The 22,503-nt window shown below is 36.4% G+C and overlaps 1 protein-coding gene and 1 pseudogene across 9 annotated transcripts in view; both read right to left on the bottom strand.

Moving 5' to 3' along the window:
• LINGO2 (leucine rich repeat and Ig domain containing 2) overlaps positions 1 to 22,503 on the bottom strand; it is a 1,279,451-nt gene that overhangs the window by 1,086,163 nt on the left and 170,785 nt on the right. The gene's annotated exons all lie outside the window — the stretch shown is intronic.
• LOC144579395 (keratin, type I cytoskeletal 18 pseudogene) lies at positions 17,395 to 17,844 on the bottom strand (annotated as a pseudogene).

Raw genomic sequence — 22,503 nt, forward strand, 5'->3', positions numbered from 1 at the left:
AACATTCCATGTTCATGGTTAGGAAGAATTAATATCGTGAAAATGGCTATACTGCCCAAAGTAATTTACAGAATCAACGCTATCCCCATCAAGCTACCATTGACTTTCTTCACAGAACTGGAAAAAACCACCATGAACTTCATATGGAACCAAAAGAGAGCCCGCATAGCCAAGTCAATTCTAAGCAAAAAGAACACAGCGGGGGGCATCACACTACCGGATTTCAAACTCTACTACAAGGCTACAGTGATCAAGACAGCATGGTACTGGTACCAAAACAGAGATATAGACCAATGGAACAAAACAGAGGCACCGGAGGCAACACAACATACATACAACTATACAATCTTTGATAAACCTGACAAAAACAAGCAATGGGGCAAGGATTCCATGTTTAACAAATGGTGTTGGGAAAACTGGCTAGCCATGTGCAGAAAGCAGAAACTGGACCCCTTCCTGACACCTTACACTAAAATTAACTCCAGATGGATTAAAGACTTAAACATAAGACCTGGCACCATAAAAACCCTAGAAGGAAATCTAGGCAAAACTATCCAGGACATAGGAGTAGGCAAGGACTTCATGAACAAAACACCAAGAGCATTGGCAACAAAAGCCAAAATAGACAAATGGGACCTAATGAAACTCCACAGCTTCTGCACGGCAAAAGAAACAGTCACTAGAGTGGATCGGCAACCAACAGAATGGGAAAAAATTTTCGCAGTCTACCCATCTGACAAAGGGCTGATATCCAGAATTTACAAACAACTCAAGCAGATTTACAGGAAAAAAACAAACAAGCCCATTCAAAAGTGGGCAAAGGATATGAACAGATACTTTACGAAAGAAGACATATATGAGGCCAACAATCATATGAAAAAATGCTCATCGTCACTGGTCATCAGAGAGATGCAAATCAAAACCACATTGAGATACCATCTCACGCCAGTTAGAATGGTGATCATTAAAAAATCTGGAGACAACAGATGCTGGAGAGGATGTGGAGAAAAAGGAACACTTTTACACTGTTGGTGGGAGTGTAAATTAGTTCAACCATTGTGGAAGACAGTGTGGCGATTCCTCAAGGCCTTAGAAATAGAAATTCCATTTGACCCAGCAATCCCATTACTGGGTATATATCCAAAAGACTATAAATCGTCCTACTATAAGGACAGATGTACACAAATGTTCATTGCAGCACTGTTTACAATAGCAAAGACCTGGAATCAACCCAAATGCCCATTGATAATAGACTGGATTGGAAAAATGTGGCACATATACACCATGGAATATTATGCAGCAATCAGAAATGATGAGTTTGTGTCGTTTGTAGGGACATGGATGAATCTGGAAAACATCATCCTCAGCAAACTGACACAGGAACAGAGAGTGAAACACCGCATATTCTCACTCATAGGTGGGTGATGAAAAATGAGAACACATGGACACAGAAAGGGGAGTACTAAACACTGGGGTCTATTGGGGGGAAAAGGGGAGGGCCAGTGAGAGGGGGAGGTGGGGAGGGATAGCCTGGGGAGAAATGCCAAATGTGGGTGAAGGGGAGAAGAAAAGCAAAGCACACTGCCATGTGTGTACCTACGCAACTGTCTTGCATGCTCTGCTCATGTACCCCAAAACCTATAATCCAATAAAAAATTAAAAAAAAAAAAAAAACATTCATACCTACACACACACACACACACACACACACACACACGTATAGAAATCAAAACAATGATTTAAAATGCTGATGTAAGCATTAGCTTCGTTGGATTCATTGCAACTCCATGTATTACCTGTATCTCCTTGGACAAGTTAATTAATTTGTATGTGGTTCCCTTTCTTCATGTATAAAATGGGGTTAATAATAGTACATCCTTTGTATAACCATTGTAAAAATTAAATGAGTTAATATAGCTACTGTATTTAGACAGTACCTGCCACATGGTAAGTGTAAATACTAGTATTATTTTATTTGTACACCTATGATAAGCTCTATCTATGTGTTTGTTCATGTGTATCATAGAGTTAGCATGATGATGAATATATAAACCATAAAGTTTTATTGCCAATATAAAATACATTATTTTCAAAAGACTTCACGTATCAAAGCACTATATGCAAATACAGCAAAATAATTTCCTTAAAAAATTTCTTAGAGTAGATATGTTATAAAGGACCAGTTATAAAATTTTAATAATGCATCAAGGTTACCTTCCAAATGTTATCCACTGTAGAACACACTTAAACACATACACACACCATACGGGAAAACTAGAGAAGATACACAGATTAATAGAAAATATATAGAGCCATCCCTAGTATCTATGAGGGACTGGTTCCAAAACCAACAAACTCCACGGATCCTTGAGTACCTTATAGAATCTGGAGAACATCATCCTCAGCAAACTGACACAAGAACAGAAAATGAAACACCGCATATTCTCACTCATAGGTGGGTGATGAAAAATGAGAACACATGGACACAGAAAGGGGAGTACTAAACACTGGGGTCTATTGGGGGGAAAAGGGGAGGGCCAGTGGGAGGGGGAGGTGGGGAGGGATAGCCTGGGGAGAAATGCCAAATGTGGGTGAAGGGGAGAAGAAAAGCAAAGCACACTGCCATGTGTGTACCTATGCAACTGTCTTGCATGCTCTGCTCATGTACCCCAAAACCTATAATTAAATAAAAAATTAAAAAAAAAAAAAGTAATGTGGTATTTTCATATAACCTGTGCACATCCTCCAGTATACTTTAAATTATCTCTAGATTACTTATAATACCAAAGTACCCACAAAAATTCAAAATAAAAACATGAAAATATATGAATGCTATGCTAACATAGTTGCCCCTCATTATACACAAGGAATACACTCAAGGACCCCTATGTATGCCAAAATTCATGCATATTCAAATCTTGCAGTTGTCTCTGTGGAACCCACATATATAAAAACTCAGCCACCCACATATGCAGGTTTTGCATCCCATGAATACTGTACATTTGAACCACATTTGGTTGATAATCATCTGTGTATAATTGGTCTTGTGCTGTTCAAACCAAGGTTGTTCAAGGGTCAACTGTAGTGGTTATTCTGTATTGGCTTTTATTTGTATTATTGTTATTGTTGTATTTTTATTTTTTCCGAATATTTTTTGTCCTTAGTTTGGTTGAAATAACAGACACAAGACCAATGGATAGAAATGCCTGACTGTAATAAATTTTAGGAGACTTAAATTTAATCTCTGTCTCACTGTGTTTCAGCTTAGTTAACCATTTATAAACAGACAGCTGCTATTACATTAAAAGGGACTTTTATTTTAACGTTTCATATTTTCTTATATCTAGTATAGTGCCTAGCAAATAGTCAATATTCAACAAATAATATATTTACTGACTAGTACATAATTACACACACACACACCCCTGTGAACAAAGAAACATGAATGATATATTTTCTATTATTTAGCATTCAAACAAGTGGGGAATTATTTGACAGCCCTGTTGCTACAGTTATTACCTTTAGGACAAAAAGAACGTTGCCAGTGAAGGGCTCTGATTACTATGCCAAGTATGACTAATATGCATAAATTGTTGTTATTATTTTCAATCTAAAGAGAGACTCACCTATAGTCTGAAGATCCATATAATTTATGCATCCCTTTAATTAGTCCAAACATTTCTAAGTGTCTGGCATACAGACTTTTCAGAACTGTGAGGACTGATCTGATACCAGTATCTTATCAGTAATGTTTCACAGATTAGACATAAACATTATTAATGAAAGGGGAAAAAGTCTTTGGATATATGGTTCAGGGAGGTCCTCTGAACTATTAATGAAGAAATTACCTTTGGTTCATTTTGGTTATTTTCCTTTTTTTCTTCTCTTGCAGCAAAAGCACAGAGTAGTGGACCTTAACTGAGTAAACACAGGTTTCCTTAACTGTCTCCTTATTAAATATTCAACATTAAGCAGAGTAGAGTTTTGCCACCTTACATGATCAAATGAGTCACACTCTTTTCTAAATCAAACATAGGAAAGGCTAAGTGAATAAAAAATCTCAGCTGTAAAACTGAGGCTGTAGAACAGATGCTCTCCAAGGTCCTTTGATGCCTTAATAGCAGCAGCCTTAGCAGTATTAGCTTTGTGAAACGGTAATGAAATGGTGATGGAAATGGGGAACTGTAGATTAATGCTTAGCTCTACTGTTCATGGTACTGCCATCTGCAACTTTATAGTATCTGAAGTTATACTCTCTGTAAGTGATTTTATTAAGCATGCTTACTGAGGAAAAATAATTGTATTGACAATATCATAATTATTTTGATTCTTGACATGAAAAAATTTCCAGCTGCTTTATCATTTTAAAATTATTTCTGAAAATTAATGGTGGAAAAGTTCTTAAAGATATACAAAACTGTAGTGAAACTATGGACTTGACACTGAACAGTTCTTCTGAGGTCATGTCATATGCAGTTTTACTAGTCCCCAGTAAAATATTGAAGCCATCTGTTGAATATTATTGATAAGTTACTTTATTCAGTACATCCAGATGTAAACTTCTGGACTGCAGAAATTTTCATTTTGGACTTCGCTGTACTCCATTATATATTTTGTTTCCCAAAATATGGGTCTAAATAATTAAAGCACCCTCCAATAGTATAGCAAATACATGTATAATGTAAGATTGTTTCAATATACATAGCAGATGTTGGCAGTGCACCTACCCCTATTTCTCGGACCTTGCAGTGTACTGTCCTTGCCTCGTTTCCAGGTTATCGGCATCTGTGTCCCTGAAGGCCTTTTTTCTGGAACCTTGGTGGCTGGGACAGAAAGGCAGGTCAGAAATACAGGACAATTAACACCTCTTGGGAAGCAGCCCTCAACCAGTCCTCTCAGAAATTGGTTCTAAACCAATGATAGAGGATTCAGGGATACACGAAGTCTTTTCGTTTTAGTAGCTGGATGGCAGAAGATAAGGAAAACTAAAGAAGGATCAGGAATTTGATTATGGACATGTTCAGTTTGAGGTTTAAAGTGCAAGTTAATATGTTAAGGGTGCAGATAGGCATACAAATCTAGAATTTCTTAAGAGTTAAGGGCTGAAGATACACATTTAAGTGTAGCCAGCATGCAGATATTCTAGAAAGCCATAATACTTGACAAAGTCACGTGGAAAGAAAAATGTAAGCAGGGACGAGAAGACATCCCAGAACTGAGCCCTGAGTACTCCAGCATTCAGATATCTGAATGATGCAGATAGATTAAGAAAGGATGATAAGAAGCAAGGAATGAAGCAGAAAGAAGGCCAAAACAGAATAGTCTTTATCATTCTTTGTCTGCTATTCAATATATTACCAACTTTCTTAAATATACATATATTACTACTATAAAAATAAAATAGGTAAAGTTTTGTACTCAAAAAATACAGCAATATTTTCTACCAAACTTTATGACAATTTGCATACTTATTTTAGAATCTAACATTTCTACTTAATATAAAATTAGATAATTTTTTTCTTGCAAATTTATAGGCCATATATATTTAGATTTCTTTAAAAATAGATATTACCAATGATCTTATGCGGCTGAAGATGAGGAAAATGTAGTTAATCCCAAACTTTAACGTATATAAAAATAATCTGTTAAGCATACTCAAAAAAGATCCTGTGTATATATATTCAGATTCAAGAAATATAAGAAGGAATCTGCATTTTAAATAAGAATACTGGGAATTTATATTCTAAGTGGTCATTGGGCCATGCCTTTAGAAACACAAATTAATATGTTTGTTTCCTACTCCTTAGTTCTAAGTTTATTGTATTTTTAAAAGGAAAATAAATAATAATTATTCCTCGTGCATTCCAACTCTTCTTTCTCTCTCACACTTGCACATGTTCAAATTTTTATTACAGTCTTATGATCTAGACATTTGAGTTTTTATAACACTATCACTCATAAACTTGGTAAATAGAGTTTGTTCATTCATAAGGCCAGAGTCATCCATTTATCTATCTAAAATAGATAATAAAATAATTTATCTTGCCCTCCACTACATGTTAGCATCCATATTACAGGGTGTAATGGATATGAAAATGGGACATGGTCCTAAACTTATGGAGTTTCAGTGCATTAGAGAGAAAACTTAAATCATAAAATTAAAAAATTTACTTAACCTTTTTTTTGAGACAGAGTGTACCTCTGTCACTCAGACTGGAGTGTAGTCTCTCTTGGCTCACTACAACCTCTGCCTCCCGGGTTCAAGCCATTCTTGTGCCTCAGCTTCCTGACTCGCTGAGACTACAGGTGCATGCCACCACACCCAGCTAATTTGCTCAAGTGACTGGCCTGCCTCAGCCTCTCAAAGTGCTGAGATTACAGGCGTGGGCCACTGCACCTGGCCTAAAATGTATTTTATTTTTAATAACAATTGTATATTTATAAATAGTGCTAAAATAGTAAATAACAGGTTTTACTGACTTAATGTGTTTATTTAAACAGAAGACAAGGAAATGAGGTGTGTTTACCCAAACAAACAGAGTTTCCTGGTATTATGGTTAGTAAAGTTTACCAAGCAACAATTCATGTTAACACCTACCATTAGAACTTCGTAAGACCTTATCCTAATTTTGTTTAATTAAAATTTTCATTACACTGTCTGCTGTTTTTACATTTTATTTTATACTTAAATAGGTCTTCCCAAAATTTTGGAAAATGAATAAATTTTCCAATAAATAGTTTATATAGGAGAAATATGTGCCTGGTAAATAAATATGTTTTAGAAATTTCAGCTATACTTTGAGAGGAATGTATTATCCTGTCATATCAACAATAGTACTCTAATAGAAAACACAACAACGATATTAGTAGTAGAAATAGAAGTGTGAAATGCTGGCCAGGCATGGTGGCAGATATCTGTAATTCCAGCATTTTGGGAGGTTAAGTCAGATGGATTGCTTGAGGCCCGGAGTTCAAGACTGACCTGGGCAACATGGTGAGAACCCTGTCTCTACAAACAATACAAAATTAGCTGGGCATAGTGGCACATACTTCCAGTCCCAGTTACTCAGAAGGCTGAGGTGGGCAGAGTGCTTGATCCCAAAAGGTCGAGGCTACAGTGATCCACGATTGCACCACTGCAGTCCAGCCTGAGTAACAGAATGAGATCCTATCTCAAAATATACCTATATTTATAGATAGAGAGATAGACAGACAGATAGACACGTCCCATATTGCCCAAAGCAATCTACAGATTCAATGTAATTCCTAACAAAATGTCAATGATACTATTTCTTTATAGAAATATTTAAAAATTTTTATGGAACCCAAAAAAGACCCCAAATAGCCAAATAAATCCTGAGCATAAAGAACAAAGAGGGAGGCATCACACTACAATACTTCAAAATATCCTACAAAGCTTTAATAACCAAAAGAGCATGGTAATGGCATAAAAATAGACATATAGACAGTGGAACAGACAAGCAATCACAGAAATTGATCATATTTATAGTCAAATTATTTTTTACAAAAGTGCCATCAATATTCATTACAGAAAAGAATCTCTTCACTTAATGAAGAGGCTAGAAAATTAGATATCCATATGCAGAAGAATAACCCTCACCTCTCATTCAATATACAAAAAGCAACTTAAAATGGATCCAATACCTAAATATAAGATGGGAAATAATACAATTACTCAAAACCAAACTAAAACAAACAAACAAAATACAGTTCAGGACATTGGTTTAAAAAAAAAAAAGCTTTATGAATATGACCTCAAAAGCAAGAGCAGAAGCAACAAAAGCAAACGTAAATAAATGAGATTATATCAAACTAAGTATTCTGCATAGCAAATAAAACAATCAAAAGAGTAAAAATACAATGTAAAGAATGAAAGAAAATATTTGCAAACTATTTGACATGGGTTAATATCCAGATACACAAGGAAATCAAACATCCCAGCAACAAAGAACTAAAAATCTAATTTTAAAATGGGAGAGTTATGTAAACAGACATTTTTCAAAAGAAAACATATAAATCATCAAAAAATACATGAAAAAATGCTCAACTTCACTAATCATCAGGGAATTGCAAATCAAAACCACAACAAGGTATTGGCTCACACCAGTTAAGATAGCTATTATCAAAATGACAAAAAACAACAAAAGCTGATGAGAATACTAAGAAAAAGGAAGCCTTATACATTGTTGGTGAGAATGTAAACTACAGAGAATGATATGGAGGCTCTTTACAAAACTACAAATAGAACTATCATAGGTTCCAGCAATCCCACTACTAGGCATCTATCTATCCAATGGGAAGGACGTAAATAAATCAAAGAGGCATCTGTACCCTCATTAATAAAAGGGCCTTAACCGGCATAAGTGGTGTAATAGAAAAGAAAGAAGAGTGTGATTTTTAGTCCAATCTCTATCATTTAGTAATTGTGTGGCAATGAACTTAACCTACTTAAGCTTCAATCTCTTCATCTGTATAATGGAAACAACATTTATCTTCATAGTACTCACGCTGGTTTCAAAATTACAATAAACATTGGTTTCTTAATCAGAATATGCTTCAGTTCTGCAGTGCAAAGTAATCACTATGTTTTTCATACATATTCATCAAATTTGCATTACTGGAGGTATGTAAAAATTAATTACTAGAAGCAAAATTAAATGCTCCCAAACCCATGGGTATAAACAAAATATCACCTTGATCTGAATGTAGACACTGGAATCTGAATGTAGGCACCACTTGTGAGTGAGTATCTTCTTCAGTAGTCTCAGTCCTGTGTTGCTTTCACATCTTGCTCTTGCATCTACTAGCACACATCTACCACTGTTCCCAGTTTCTGTGAATTGACATCCTTACCTTCTCTTTTTTTTTTTTTTGTATCAGTTAAAGAGAAGCCTAACTCAGTTTGTCTCCAAGAGAAGGGTTTTCTTACGTTCAATAGGTCTATCCCAAGATTTATAGTTGTGAAAGGTATATATAATTGTCCAGAAAGCAGTGGTCATATTTTTATTCTAGCAGATGTGCTCCCAGAAACATGAGAAAGAGCACCAAGGAATTATCAGTTTCACAAACCATTAACATATAAAAAGTTTAATAGGGTCCATGACCCGTGGGCCACTGCTTACTGACCAGACGTTAAATTATCATCTATATTGACATACTATGTGTTCTGGCTTTGTAAGCAAAGTAGCTTGATTTACTTCAGTCTTTTACTAGTCATTAGCCCTAAATTTACTTTTAAAGAGGAAACATTATACCTTATGAAGTAATTCATACAAAGACATTAGTCATCATCTATTCATTAGCTAAGAAACAGAAAATTACTTTTTGATTCACTCAACCAATATAAATGCCAATGGCAAAATTTGTTTACAGTCCTGAAAATCCATGGGGAAAAAGACAATAAATAATCATACTAATGACAATATTAGTTCACCTTTATCAGTGCTATGTGTCAGATACTGTGATAAGCACTTTGGTTGCATAATTTAACTTAATGGTCAAAACAACTTTAAAAAATATTATTGGTTGGAAGCAGTGGTCACACCTGTAATCCCAGCACTTTGGAAGGCCAAGGCAGCAGATCACTTGAGGTTAGGAGTTCAAGACATGGTGAAACCTCATCTCCACTAAAAATACAAAAGTTAGTTGATTGTGGTGGCAGGTGTCTGTAATCCCAGCTACTCGGGAGGCTGAGGCTGGAGAATAGCTTGAAAGGCAGAGGCGGCTGTGAGCTTAGATCACACCACTGCACTCCATCCTGGATAATTGAGCAAGACTCCATCTCAAAAGAATATCATATACAAAACAAGACTTGGAAAATTTAAATGAAGCCAAAGCTCACCTAGTGAGTTGTGAAACCAAATTTTCATCATATATAGAAAAGCATCAGAATTTGCACATTTAACCTCTGCAGCATACTGTTCCCACTTCCTTCTCTCAGTCTTTTTCATGTGTTAGTAGGTTTATCATTCTAACATTGGTAATTAACTGAATGGTAAATAACATCAAATATTAGTGATGTAATTACAATTCTTAATAACAAGGACATAATTAAGAACTTTCCTTATTATAGAAAATAGAAAAATGTCAATAATAGCTTTAGCAACCTTCATGGAATTTTTGGGAACTGTAATTTTACATATATCTAGTGACTGGAAGGTTTTCATTCAAGTAACTAACTGAACGTCCACTTTGATTTTTTGTAACCTGAAGTAATCTCTTGTTAGTTTGATTTGGAAACGTGATTAAATCTACCCATTAGTAGACCTTGAAGCTCAAGTAACCACCTGCAATTTTAGGATATCAGAAAAGGTTCTTTTCTGATAATGAAAGATATTTAGTTCTAGATAAAATTTCCACAGTTCATCCATCTAGTTCATCTCCTTGCTTCCCAAAGGTTCTTAATATTGGCCATTCCAAGATGACTATCTATAGCTAAAAGCTTTTGGCAAGGGAAACCTTAGATGCAAGTTTTAGATTACTTCCTCCACCCTAGTTGGTGAAATGGGAAAATCTTATATTGACTGCAATCGTTCTGTTAAGACATAGAAGGAAAGATGCCATTTATTCAACCAGATTCTTCTCTTCAATTATTCCTCAGAGTAAAAAACAGGCACTTTGCGAAACTAATTCACTTTTTCAGACCTCTTGGGCAGTTTGGAAGTACTGCTTCAATGTGCCAGATGGCACCCCAGTGAATTCTGAAAATACTTGTACCTAACAAAGTACCTTACCCACTTTTCAGATGCAGCTTATACCTTAAAAGAACATCTAATTTAATATTTTATTATGAGTTTCTCTAGGTGGCTCACTTTATAGCTCTTTAGTTGCGATAAAATGATCCAGATTAGCATAGACCATCCCAAGAAAATAACATAAAGAACACTAAAAATGTTTTCAACAATGGTGTAATTCCTTAGACTACAAAACCTGGAAATATACCTACGCTCAGTGTTAAATGCCTTTGAAACATAATACCACGAGGACTCTGCTTGTATTTTCGGAAAAGAACAAAGAACTCATAATTAGGTTGTAGTCTAAGAGTTGACAAAATGAAAAGGACTTCAGCCCAGATTCAATTAACATATTTATTATATCCTTATTGATGTTGCAGAATATATTGGCTAGTGTTTAAATAAAGTTCATTCTATTTCCAGTAGGAAAACAGATATTTCAATATCTTATATGGATGCCCATGATATATTTTCATTAATAGACAAGTACTATAACACACGCATTTTATTTGTAGTGTTGAATGTGTTATCAACTATCTAGACATCTTAATATTAACTCATCAGGCACTTCATTCTCTTATTAATTCTCCTTTATACTCTCCTCAAAATTTTTATTGCTTACTTGCTTTCTGCACATTCGACATTCTTTCATTGGTTCCTTCTTGACTTTCCCTCTCCACCTCTGGCTTTCCTCCTCCTTAATCCCATGTAAATATGAATCCATTCTTTTTTTGTTATTTATTCAATTAAATAAGTAACTATGAGTTATGCAGCATATATGTTATAGAGGTCTATGTTTATGATTTCCTCCAAATTTTTAAAACAGTTGATAGCAAAATGCATTACAGGGAATTCCATATGAATGAGTCTCTCCCACCACCAATTTTGGAGAAAAATTCAAATTGGATGCATAAGCCACACTAAAATGGACATAAATAATTAAAATTTCTTGTCCCAAAGGTTCCTCAAAATTAACCATCATTGAGTCTGGCTGGATCAGATGACACCACTGTACTTGCCTATTTTGGGTTAGGTACCTTAGGGCTATTCTAGTCCTAGGTGCCATTGCTGTAACATAATAAGAAACATTGTGATATCAATTTATACTTGAATTGAATTTTATATTCTTCAAAACAATTTTACATGTATTATCTCATGTTATAACACTATGAAGTGAAAGTAAGTGATTGAGAGAAAAAAAAAAAAACTTAGATAAAAGGGCCATACTTTTACAAGAAAACAGGCCAAGAAAGAATAAGCATTTTGCTCAAAACCCAATTAATATGGCCTAGACCCAACACTAGTCAAATGCTGCTAGTAAAATGCTTATTTGTGTGATTTACACAACTACACTTAGATATAACAAAATAGTAATTATCGAGTTTCCACATCAAGGGATGCTGATGGGAGGGTGGAGATTTGGTACTCTGGTGGAACTTCTCAGGCGGAAGGAGGGAGCAGGCCCTGGAATATGGGTGAGTAGTATGAATGTAAAAATGTCATGACCCTGTGACTAAATTATCACCTTTACGTTGTTTTTCTAACATCTTTTAATCAGAGTCAACCATCTTTTTGACACACATTATAATAAAGAAACCAAAGGAGACGCTTTCTAAGAATATCCTCCACTGTCCTGGCTACACTTTTCAACTCTGTTAACAGTTTTTAAAGATGATTCTATGGCTTGTTTTGATATTATCACTCACTCTTCATGAATGAGCAGAATGATTTGGAGTGCAATAGGACTTAACAATTCTTGAAAGGTGGACATAGACTGTGAAATGATACAAAATGGAGACTCGGAAGGGTGAGAGAATGGGTGTATAATAAATTAATGGGTAAAAGATATGTTACTTGGGTTAAGGATACCCTATATTACCTGACTTAACCACCACAAAATATATGCAAATAACTAAATTGAATTTGTACCACATAAATTTATAGAAATAAAAAATAATTCTTGAAAGATTTGCCTAAATATTAAATATGTTTGAGCAATCAACACATGCTTTCTGCATTGCTTTTATGTCAGGACTCAGCATAATTTTTTTATAGAGGGCCAGACAATAAATGCTTTAAGCTTTATAGATTACGAGGCCTCTGTTACAACCACTCAGTTCTGCCACTGTAGTACAAAAGCAACTATAGACAATATACAAAAATGAATGCAGCTGTGCATCTATTTACACAATAGATGGCAGGTCAGATTTGGCTCACAGATCACAATTTGCTGACCTCTGGTCTATACAAAGTCAGTGTCAACTACAGCAAACTGTTCTCTACCAGCACAACCTATAGATTAAAAACAAAAATAGGGTAAGGCTTGTAAGGTCTGGCTTCCTCTTCTATTTGAAGAGTCTCATACCAAATTTCTGGCCTCAGAGGGGAGATGCCAGCCTATGCTCACTATCCTCAAAATTGGAAGCACTAATTACCATCTACTTTAATAGAATTTCATACTTCTGAAATCTACTATGAAGCATTTTCTCTACTTAGTGTAGAATCTTGTATTTGCATTGATTTTCTAATGCACACCAAAATTCCTAAACCCTCTTCATCGCATTCTCAAGCATGGCCATGATATCTTCTTTATAACACACAATGGTCAATTCTACATTTTTTATTTCTAGCTCTCTATTGTCTTTCTATGTATACTTTCTCAATACCTAATATAATACCATGCCTAAAGTATTCATTTCCATAACTCTTGTTAAAATATTTACTTCAGAGATTCTAGCTCTGACATATAAATTCCTTAGCTAAAAAGCAGCCTCTTCCAATAAATTCTTAATTTGTTGAATTGCAAACCTAAAACACAGGTAAAGTGCCATCTTCTCAGTGTTTGAAAATAGCGCTCATTCATTTCCCTTAAATAGTAGTTGCTACTACACCAAAAGCTCTTGGATTTCCCAGGTATCCCAGAGGGGGAGGAAGCAAGATGAATAGGGATGCACATCAGTCACTCAATTCAGAGATTTTCAGCTAAATAAACTACAGCTCTCAATATGAGACCATCAGTCAAGTGATTGCTCATGGTCTTCATCTTTCACAGTGTATACCAGTACTGACCAGGAACACTAAAGTAGAATGTCTAAATGTTCAAAATTATCATTCTCTTATTTCAGTCTTTTACTGTAGATCATTGTGAAAATAAAAGATATAAACTAAAAAAATGTTTTATATTTTTACTCCAATAAGGTTGCCAGAAAAAGAGAAAATAAACAAGTGTAGTAATTTTTACCAACTTATAAAAAAGATTAATAACCTGATCACAAACATCCAAATTCTTACATTAACCAAGACTTTCATACCAACAAAAAACATAATTAGCCACTTCATAATAGCTATCAATCTTATTTTTTAAAAATATATCTTTTTCATAAAACCAGTTTCTCAAAATGGCATAATAAAATGTAAATGAAATGTTTCTTGTTCAAAATGAGGCAACAGCTGACCAGCAAAATTTAATAGCCAAAAACTCAACCATTTACCCCTTCTATATAAGAGTAGACCATCTTTAGTGGCTGCAACTTACTAGTGTCTTTGTGTTTTCTTCTGTAGTGTGTTCACATAGCTTTTGCAACTTGAATCTCACAGGAATGCAAACAAATCAGATAGACTGACACTGCACTTCACTCCATCTCTAAACATTTCTGATGACTTCACTATGTATCTTGTGGCATAATTATAAGATTTTAAAATAGAAGGTTAGACATTCAAAACATGTATTTTATTTTTACTTTCATATCCAAATATGTTGTCATTAAAATTATTCTGGATTAATTTGAATAGCTTGCTTGCTTTTTTGTGCATGCTGTTTATTGTACTATATAATTTAAGGAAGAATCTGAGTCACCTTACACATAGAACATAATTGAAAAATACAAATAAAGGTATAAAAACAAATCTAGAGAAAATCCATATAAACAATGAAGACCGAAATAAGAAGGAAACTTACGCACAGATACATAAGGCCCTTATCCCATACAAGTGACCAAAGTCATCACAGACACTGACTCACAGTTTTTTGACATCAAAGCAAAAGAGAAAAATAATTTTGCTTTCCCAAGAAATTTACTATTTATCAGGGAGTGCAAAGGTGTGTTGTGACATTTCATACTGATAGCAGTAATAGCAATATGAAAAATAATAATGGGAGGGCAGTCAAGATGGTGGACTAGAATCACCTTGCATGCACCACTGTCATGAAGAGGGAACAAGGTGGCTAGTAAACAATGACCCTGCAAGCCAATGATCTAAGAAAACACATTAGCATGCATCAAGGCAGCAAGGTGAGACAGAGAACAGAGAAGAGCAAAGCTAGGCAGTAACCTATCTGGGTTCAGTGAGGAAGTCAGGAGAGGCTTCCCAACAAGAGGAAAGGGTAAGTGAGAACTCGCAGGAGATCCACACTTTCCACAGAGACCTGTGCAATCCTACAAACGAGAGAGTTACATGGCATCCCTAGATCTCTAGATAGATAGAGAGTTGTGAGTCTAAAGAGACCTCCACCCGCCTTGGACCCCAGAGCAGCTCAGCATCAGCTACCACAGCTACCACATATATATGTGTGTGTATGTGTGTGTGTGTATATATATGTGTGTGTGTGTGTGTGTGTGTGTGTGTGTGTAGTATGTGTATCAAAGCAATATATATATGTAGTATATGTAGTATGTGTGTGTGTGTGTGTGTGTGTGTGTGTATATATGTAGTATGAAATCATGTTCTTTGCAGCAATGTGGATACAGTCGGAAGCCATAATCCTAAGCGAACTGATGCAGAAACAGAAAACTGAATGCTGAACACTGAAAGTTTCCTATTTGTGAGAGTAATCTAAACATGAAATACACATAGACATAAAGATAGAAAAAACAGAGCAACAGAGACTGAAGATGACTATCAAGGGGGAAGGGAAGCATGGGCTAAAAAAACACTTATTTGGTACTATGCTCATTTCCTGAGTGATGGGATTATTTCTACCTGAAACCTCAGTGTCACCTAATATACTCATGTAACAAACCTGTATATCAACTCTATAATCTTTAACAAAATTTAAAATTATAAAAAATAATTTTAGAATGTTATTATATGCCAATTACTGTTTTGCATGCCTTATATACATTAACTCATTTAATCCTCACAATAACTCTAGAAAATAGTCATTATTATCCCCATTTGGAAGATAAGGAAACTGAGGACCAGAAGATAGAGAGGCTTAGGAACTTACTCATAGTCCCAAAGCTGTAAGTGGCTGAGCTGGAATTATGAATGAAGGCAGTCAGCTCCAAAGTCCTCACTCTTAACCATATTGTATGCAGTATCTCTTATTACTTAGATCCAAACAAAGTGTTTGAGCTCTTATGTAGAGAACCAAGGAATATTCTAAAAGGTACCTCAAGCAAAAATTACATTAAGACAAAGATTTCTTTTTTTTTTTTTTTTAATCTCTGAACTTTTTTTTTTTTTTTTTTGAGACGGAGTTTCGCTCGTTACCCAGGCTGGAGTGCAATGGCGCGATCTTGGCTCACTGCAACCTCCGCCTCCTGGGTTCAGGCAATTATCCTGCCTCAGCCTCCTGAGTAGCTGGGATTACAGGTACGCGCCACTATGCCCAGCTAACTTTTTGTATTTTAGTAGAGACGGGTTTTTACCATGTTGACCAGGATGGTCTCGATCTCTTGACCTCGTGATCCACCCGCCTCGGCCTCCCAAAGTGCTAGGATTACAGGCATGAGCCACCGCTCCCGGCCACCTCTGAACTTTTTATTGGCCTTCCGCTCCCCAAAGGGTCCCCTGCTTCTGCTGGCCTAATGTCTCAGAACTTTGGTGTCGTTTGGTCTCAGACACCACTTTGCCATCCACTATCCGGCAGGTGGTGGTCTTTTTGATGGTTTGCATGGAGTTGCTGCTCTCCAGGGCATCGCTAAGACTGAAGACCTCACCATCTTCCAGCAGGCGGCGGTAGGTGGCGATCTCAGCCTCCAGATTGACCTTGATGTTAAGCAGATCCTCGTACTCCTGGGCCTGGCGCTGTCCCTCTGCCCGGGTCTGTGCCAGCTCTGACTCCAGGAGCAGTAGGATCCCTTTGAGCTGCTCCATCTGCAGGGTGTAGCAGGCCTCCATCTCCCCCAGGCTGTTCTCCAAGCTGATCTTCGTATTTCTCATGGAGTCCAGGTCGATCTCCAAGGACTGGACTGAACGTCTTGGCTCTGTGAGCATCATCTCAGCAGCTTCATCCTCAGTGGACTATGTGGTGACCACTATGGTGCTCTCTTCAATCAGCTGAGTCTAGGATTGTCCAGCTCCTCTGGTTCTTCCCAGCCAGCTTGTCCTACTGAGCCTTGATTTCTGCTATGATCTTGGTGAGGTCCTAAGATATGGGGGTATTTACCTCCACGGTCAACCCAGAGCTGGCAGTCTGGGCTGGTAGGCCTTTTACTTTCTCTTCATGGTTCTTTTTCATGAAGAGCAGCTCCTCCTTGAGAGCCTCTATCTCTGTCTCCAGCTGCAGCCGAGTGACATTGGTGTCATTGATAACCTTGCGGAGCCCATGGATGTCACTCTCCACAGACTGGCACATGGCCAGCTCTGTCTGATACTTGACTCTAAAGTCATCAGGAGCAAGATGGGCATTGTCAATCTACAGAACAATGTGGGCATTGTCCACAGTATTTGCGAAGATCTGAGCCCTCAGGTCCTCGATGGTCTTGAAGTAATGTCCCCAGTCTCTGACCTGGGGTCCCTTCCCCAGGTGCTCCCGGATTTCGCCCTCCAGCTTCCAGTTCTTGGTCTCCAGGCTCCTCACTCTGTCCAGGTAGGAGGCCAGGCGGTCGTTCAAGCTTTGCATGGTCTCCTTTTCGTTCTGGATGCCTCCCACTCCTGCCAGACCCCCGGCCATCCCCGCAGCAGGGCCCCGACCCCCATGCCACTCTGGAAGCTGGTGGAGTGTGACACGGAGATGCAGGAACCAGAGCCCACCTGCATAGACGCTGGCCACACTGCTGACCAGCTGGGCATCGTAGCTGGGCACCTGGACAGAGCTCACGGACCTGTAGTTGGTGGAGAAGGTGGAGCGAGTGGTAAAGCTCATGCTGCCCGGGGAGGAGAGCGAGAAGACAGGACTCAGGCTTTCAATTAGGAAAGAAGGAAGTCAAACTGTCTCTATTTGCAGACGACATGACAGTATATCTAGAAGACCCCATCGTCTCAGCCCAAAATCTTCTCAAACTGATAAACAACTTCAGCAAAGTCTCAGGATACAAAATCAATGTGCAAAATCACAAGCATCCCTATATACCAATAACAGACTTAAAGAGAGCTAAATCAAGAGCGAACTCCCATTCACAAGTGCTACAAAGAGAATAAAATACCTAGGAATACAACTAACAAAGGATGTAAAAGACAAAGATTTCTTAAATCATCTTTCATCATCCTGTCAACGAACAACTCAGGAACAAAATTCACAGGGACTATGTACAGGCTGTGGTGGGGCTGGTATGAGCAAAAAGACTTAAAGAAGCTCTTTTCACTTTTATTTTCTGAAATACATGATCTTCACTGTTAATCTTAACTCAGAGACCTAGCTGTATTTAGACCAGGTGACATACAAAAGTAACCTGAGAGGCATTTTTAAGTACATAAAATATATGTGTGTATTGTGCTGCCTTTCCACACACTAATTCAGACTTTCTATTTCAAAAATGTAAAATAACCTGATACTCTGTTCCATTTTGAAAATATAAATATAACCTTGAGAATTGAGAAGAAAAGGTACACTATGTACTGCAAGGTATATGTTTTACTAACCACTAAAACACTGAAATGACACATGGTGTATACCTTAAGGTTTAGACTTCAAATTTTATTTTTTGGTGTATGCTGTGAATGAAGAAATATATTAGTTCTTCAGGTCATGCAGCCACACATGTTATATGTTACATCAGCAAATACTCATGTTTTATATTTTTAGGAGACTAGAAGAGGCATTACATTTTTCAGTTTATTGGTTAAACTTATGACACAGTTTTGTTATTTATACCCCCCTTTTGTGTGATGAAAAGGTGACCAAGGGTTGCACTAGCAGAACCAATTACTTTTCCTTCTGGTCTCCACTCCCACTAATCATCTTATTCTGATACTGATTGCATTTTGGCTAGTGAAATTGGACAATTCAGCCTATGTCTGTCACTTACTCTGCTTATCAGGAGCAGATACCATGTCATTCTCATTCCTGTCACTCCATGGTGACTGGCACAGTACCTTGACCGTAACAGGTGTTTGAAAAATATTGATAGCACTGCATTGAAAGTTAAACTTAAAAAAAAAAAGTTAAACATTTATGATGCATCTGGAATACAAGAAAACAATGATTTTTTTTGTAAACAGCATACAGACATATTTCTATGCATTGATTATCAGATATCTCCCTATTCCTTTCCTTATGAGTTATAAGAGCTCAATCCCTACTACACAAATTGAATCATATTTAATCAAAGAAGCTACAAACTTAAGCAACAATGCTCAGCTGGGAGATTTTTCAGTGGATTTGCTGTGATGATAAAAATTCTGGAGACAGAAGCTGCAAATTCAGCAACCAATATAAGAAGAAGAATAAAATTTAGAAAAAGATAGCATGTGATAGCTGAAGGCATATGTTTAACAGCCAAATGTCTTGCTGAGTGCTCCCATTTTCAGTTTAATGGGAGATCCAATACAAAAATTCCACTTACACCTGAGTGTTTAAGGTAAAACATTGAAACGGCTAACATATGCTCAAAATGATTTAGAAACTCATCTTCTTGGGCATATATATCTCCTTGGCAAAGAAATGTAGTATGGAATGCAAGATACAAGAACTAGTAGACTAATGGAGGGAACTGCGGAGGCAAAAACAAAACATGATATATACCACATAGTACTGTCATATATAAATATGAAAAATAAGTATGTATTTTTTTATCAACCACACAGACTCAAAAATCTCAATACATTTTACTTCAAGTGTAATCCATACCCAGGTATAATGACTGCAGTATCAAGTGGGAATATTTCCAAAGAAAGGATTCCTGCTTTGTTAGTTTATATACAGTGAGTATGGATTTGGCTCCTAAAAATCTCTAGAATATGATTTTATTAATAGGTGAGTCCTATTTTTACATTTCTAAAAGCTTGGGAAAGAGAGAAGGCCAAGAACTGAAGCTCAATGTGGAAACAGCATTTGCCATTAGAAGGCAGGGTTTAGATCCAGGTACTTGGCTGCAGGAAGCCAGAAGAGACACTTTGGTCATGGGTGACTGTATGAGAACTAAGAATAGAGCTGGAGCTGAGAGAAATGACATATATGCCATTAAAAGAAAGGGAAATTAGATTAATAGCACAGAGGTGAGCATGACAATAGTATATAAGACAGTCAGTGAGCAGTGAGGATACTGAGCTAATTTGAGCAAAGGGTGAAGGGAAAAGGAAACTACAGTTGCAACAGACTACATATAAACTTTAAAACAAGACTTTATTTTAAACTAAATTGTGGGAATTCACTCAGGGTGGTGGAAAAAAATATTAAGGGAATAATATTAGAGAAAATTATAGAGTATAGTCTCAATCCCTTTTGGAAGACCTAAGGGCTTTTTCATAGTTTCAGTAGAAGTTTTGGCTGAAGGCAGTCTAAATCCCCCTTACATTTAGTTAATAAGTAAAGCAAATAGCTAAGGTATGTGGGGAGTTTACCTAACTAACTTGTTTACTCATGTGGTCTTAAAACTAACCTTTGAGCTGGATGGTCCTCTCAGGGGAAGTTTGACCAGGGATATTATCTACTAATGGTGTTTGCTTTAGGCATCAGAACTTGTGCTTTAATCTTTCACTCCAGTAGTATTGACTCAAGCCTTTGTCAATTAGACTTTACTAAATAAACGTAAGTCTTACTAGCTGGGGAGGGCAGGCGGTTGCAACTGTTTACAGTGCTCTCCAGGGAGTCTATAAGGGGCCATAGAACCTCAGCCAAAATGGCAAGTCTTAATATCTGTGTGTCAGTGTACTTCATCTGTCACTGAGTCAGAGTTGGCAGGACAGACCCCTGCAGGTGGTGACCTTGACATTAAATAGTATTAATTTAGTTTTATTTAACTAAAGAAGTGATAAAAATTTGAGGCAAAGGTGTAGAGTCAAGGAATTAGTCTCTCTTAGAGGGAGACTACCTGAGCTACGTATATTGAAGGAGAAATAAGAAAAAATTACAGTACTTCCGAGGCTTTTGGTGAAACACTGGTTTATGTGCAGGTATTTGCTATGGCCTATACTATACTGTATACTGCCTAAAAACAGAGAATATTTAGAACAGTTTTCAAATCCAACAATAGCAAAATGCTTTTCCTTAACACTGCAGGATATACAGAGATAAAACTCAATGAATTATCACAGAAGGGTAGGAGGAAGAGAAAAAGAGAAGGGTATTTTAATGCTTCTGTTTCTCAGTACACTCATAGGCAAAATGCAGGGAGTATAGCACTAACTACCTTACTGATTAATTGACCTTGAAAAGCAACAACTAATAACTCTAAGTGTATATGTCAAGACAATGAATGTTGATATTTTGTTTGCCTTCTTTTTTTAACATTATATTTCCTGAACTAATTTCTTAGTCTTAATATGGATCACATTTCAAATAACAGTTTTAAATAGATTAACATAATATATAACTAGGTCAGAATAAAGTATCTGCCATGAAATAACAAAAATATTTAAGTTAAAATAACATTGCTTATAGCAGTAAAAATGGAGCAGTTAAGGAAAAATATTTATGTTTATATTTGTTTTATTTTTCTGTAATTCCTGGGGTATTGTCCTACATTCTTAAATTACTGATAATTCTGCTACTGAAGATTTGATTTTTCTTCCATATTTTTTTCCACACTACAATGCTTCTGAAACCCCACTGATTTTCTCCTTCTTATAATGAAAATAATAAAGTACTGGATATGGAAGTATTTTGAAAATATTTTTAATTTTATAGGGAAAGGAAGCAAGACATGAGTTAGTTATGTAATTTTCTCAATGATTATTAAATTGGCTACCCAGGTAAAGAGTTTCTTCTCTCTGCCTACTGCAGGATTTACAGCTAGGTTTTCCTTCACACTCATGCAGAATAGTGGACTGCTTCTATTATTATGCCCATACAATTATTCCACATTAAAGTCTCTTCTTCGAATTGCTTATGACAACTGAGGGGTCTGATTTTTTATTACATTTATTCTGTTAGTCGATTTTCTTCCCAGACAGGGACCGAAATTCAATGAAAACAGAACTCACTTTATGAGGATCTTATACATGATCTCACAGTTTAAAACACATGTAAAAAACAAGCATTTTTTAAAATGTTGCTTTAAGGTTTCACATTTCATTTTCTGATACAATGCTCTTAACTATTCCTTGCTTCCTTATGCACTGACCTTTTACAAGTATTGCAGTAGATTTTTCACTACATTAAAGTAATAAAGAACTAGACATGTTCTCCTAAGCAAAGTTAATCACTCTCCTCTATGGATCAAAGAGTTCTCTCTTCCTTGTGACAGCACTTCTCAAGGCATTGTTACTCTCTTCATACACTTCCTTCTCTTGCTAACTATGCTAGATTCTTGATATCTAACATGTTACCTCGTATCTGGTAGGCACACAATACACATTTCTGAATAAGTGAACTCTAGCAGTTAACCCAACAAGGTCAGGCTACTCTCTTTGAGCCAAAAAAAGA

This window comes from Callithrix jacchus, chromosome 1 (assembly GCF_049354715.1).
Source record: "Callithrix jacchus isolate 240 chromosome 1, calJac240_pri, whole genome shotgun sequence".
NCBI classification, from domain to species: domain Eukaryota; kingdom Metazoa; phylum Chordata; class Mammalia; order Primates; family Cebidae; genus Callithrix; species Callithrix jacchus.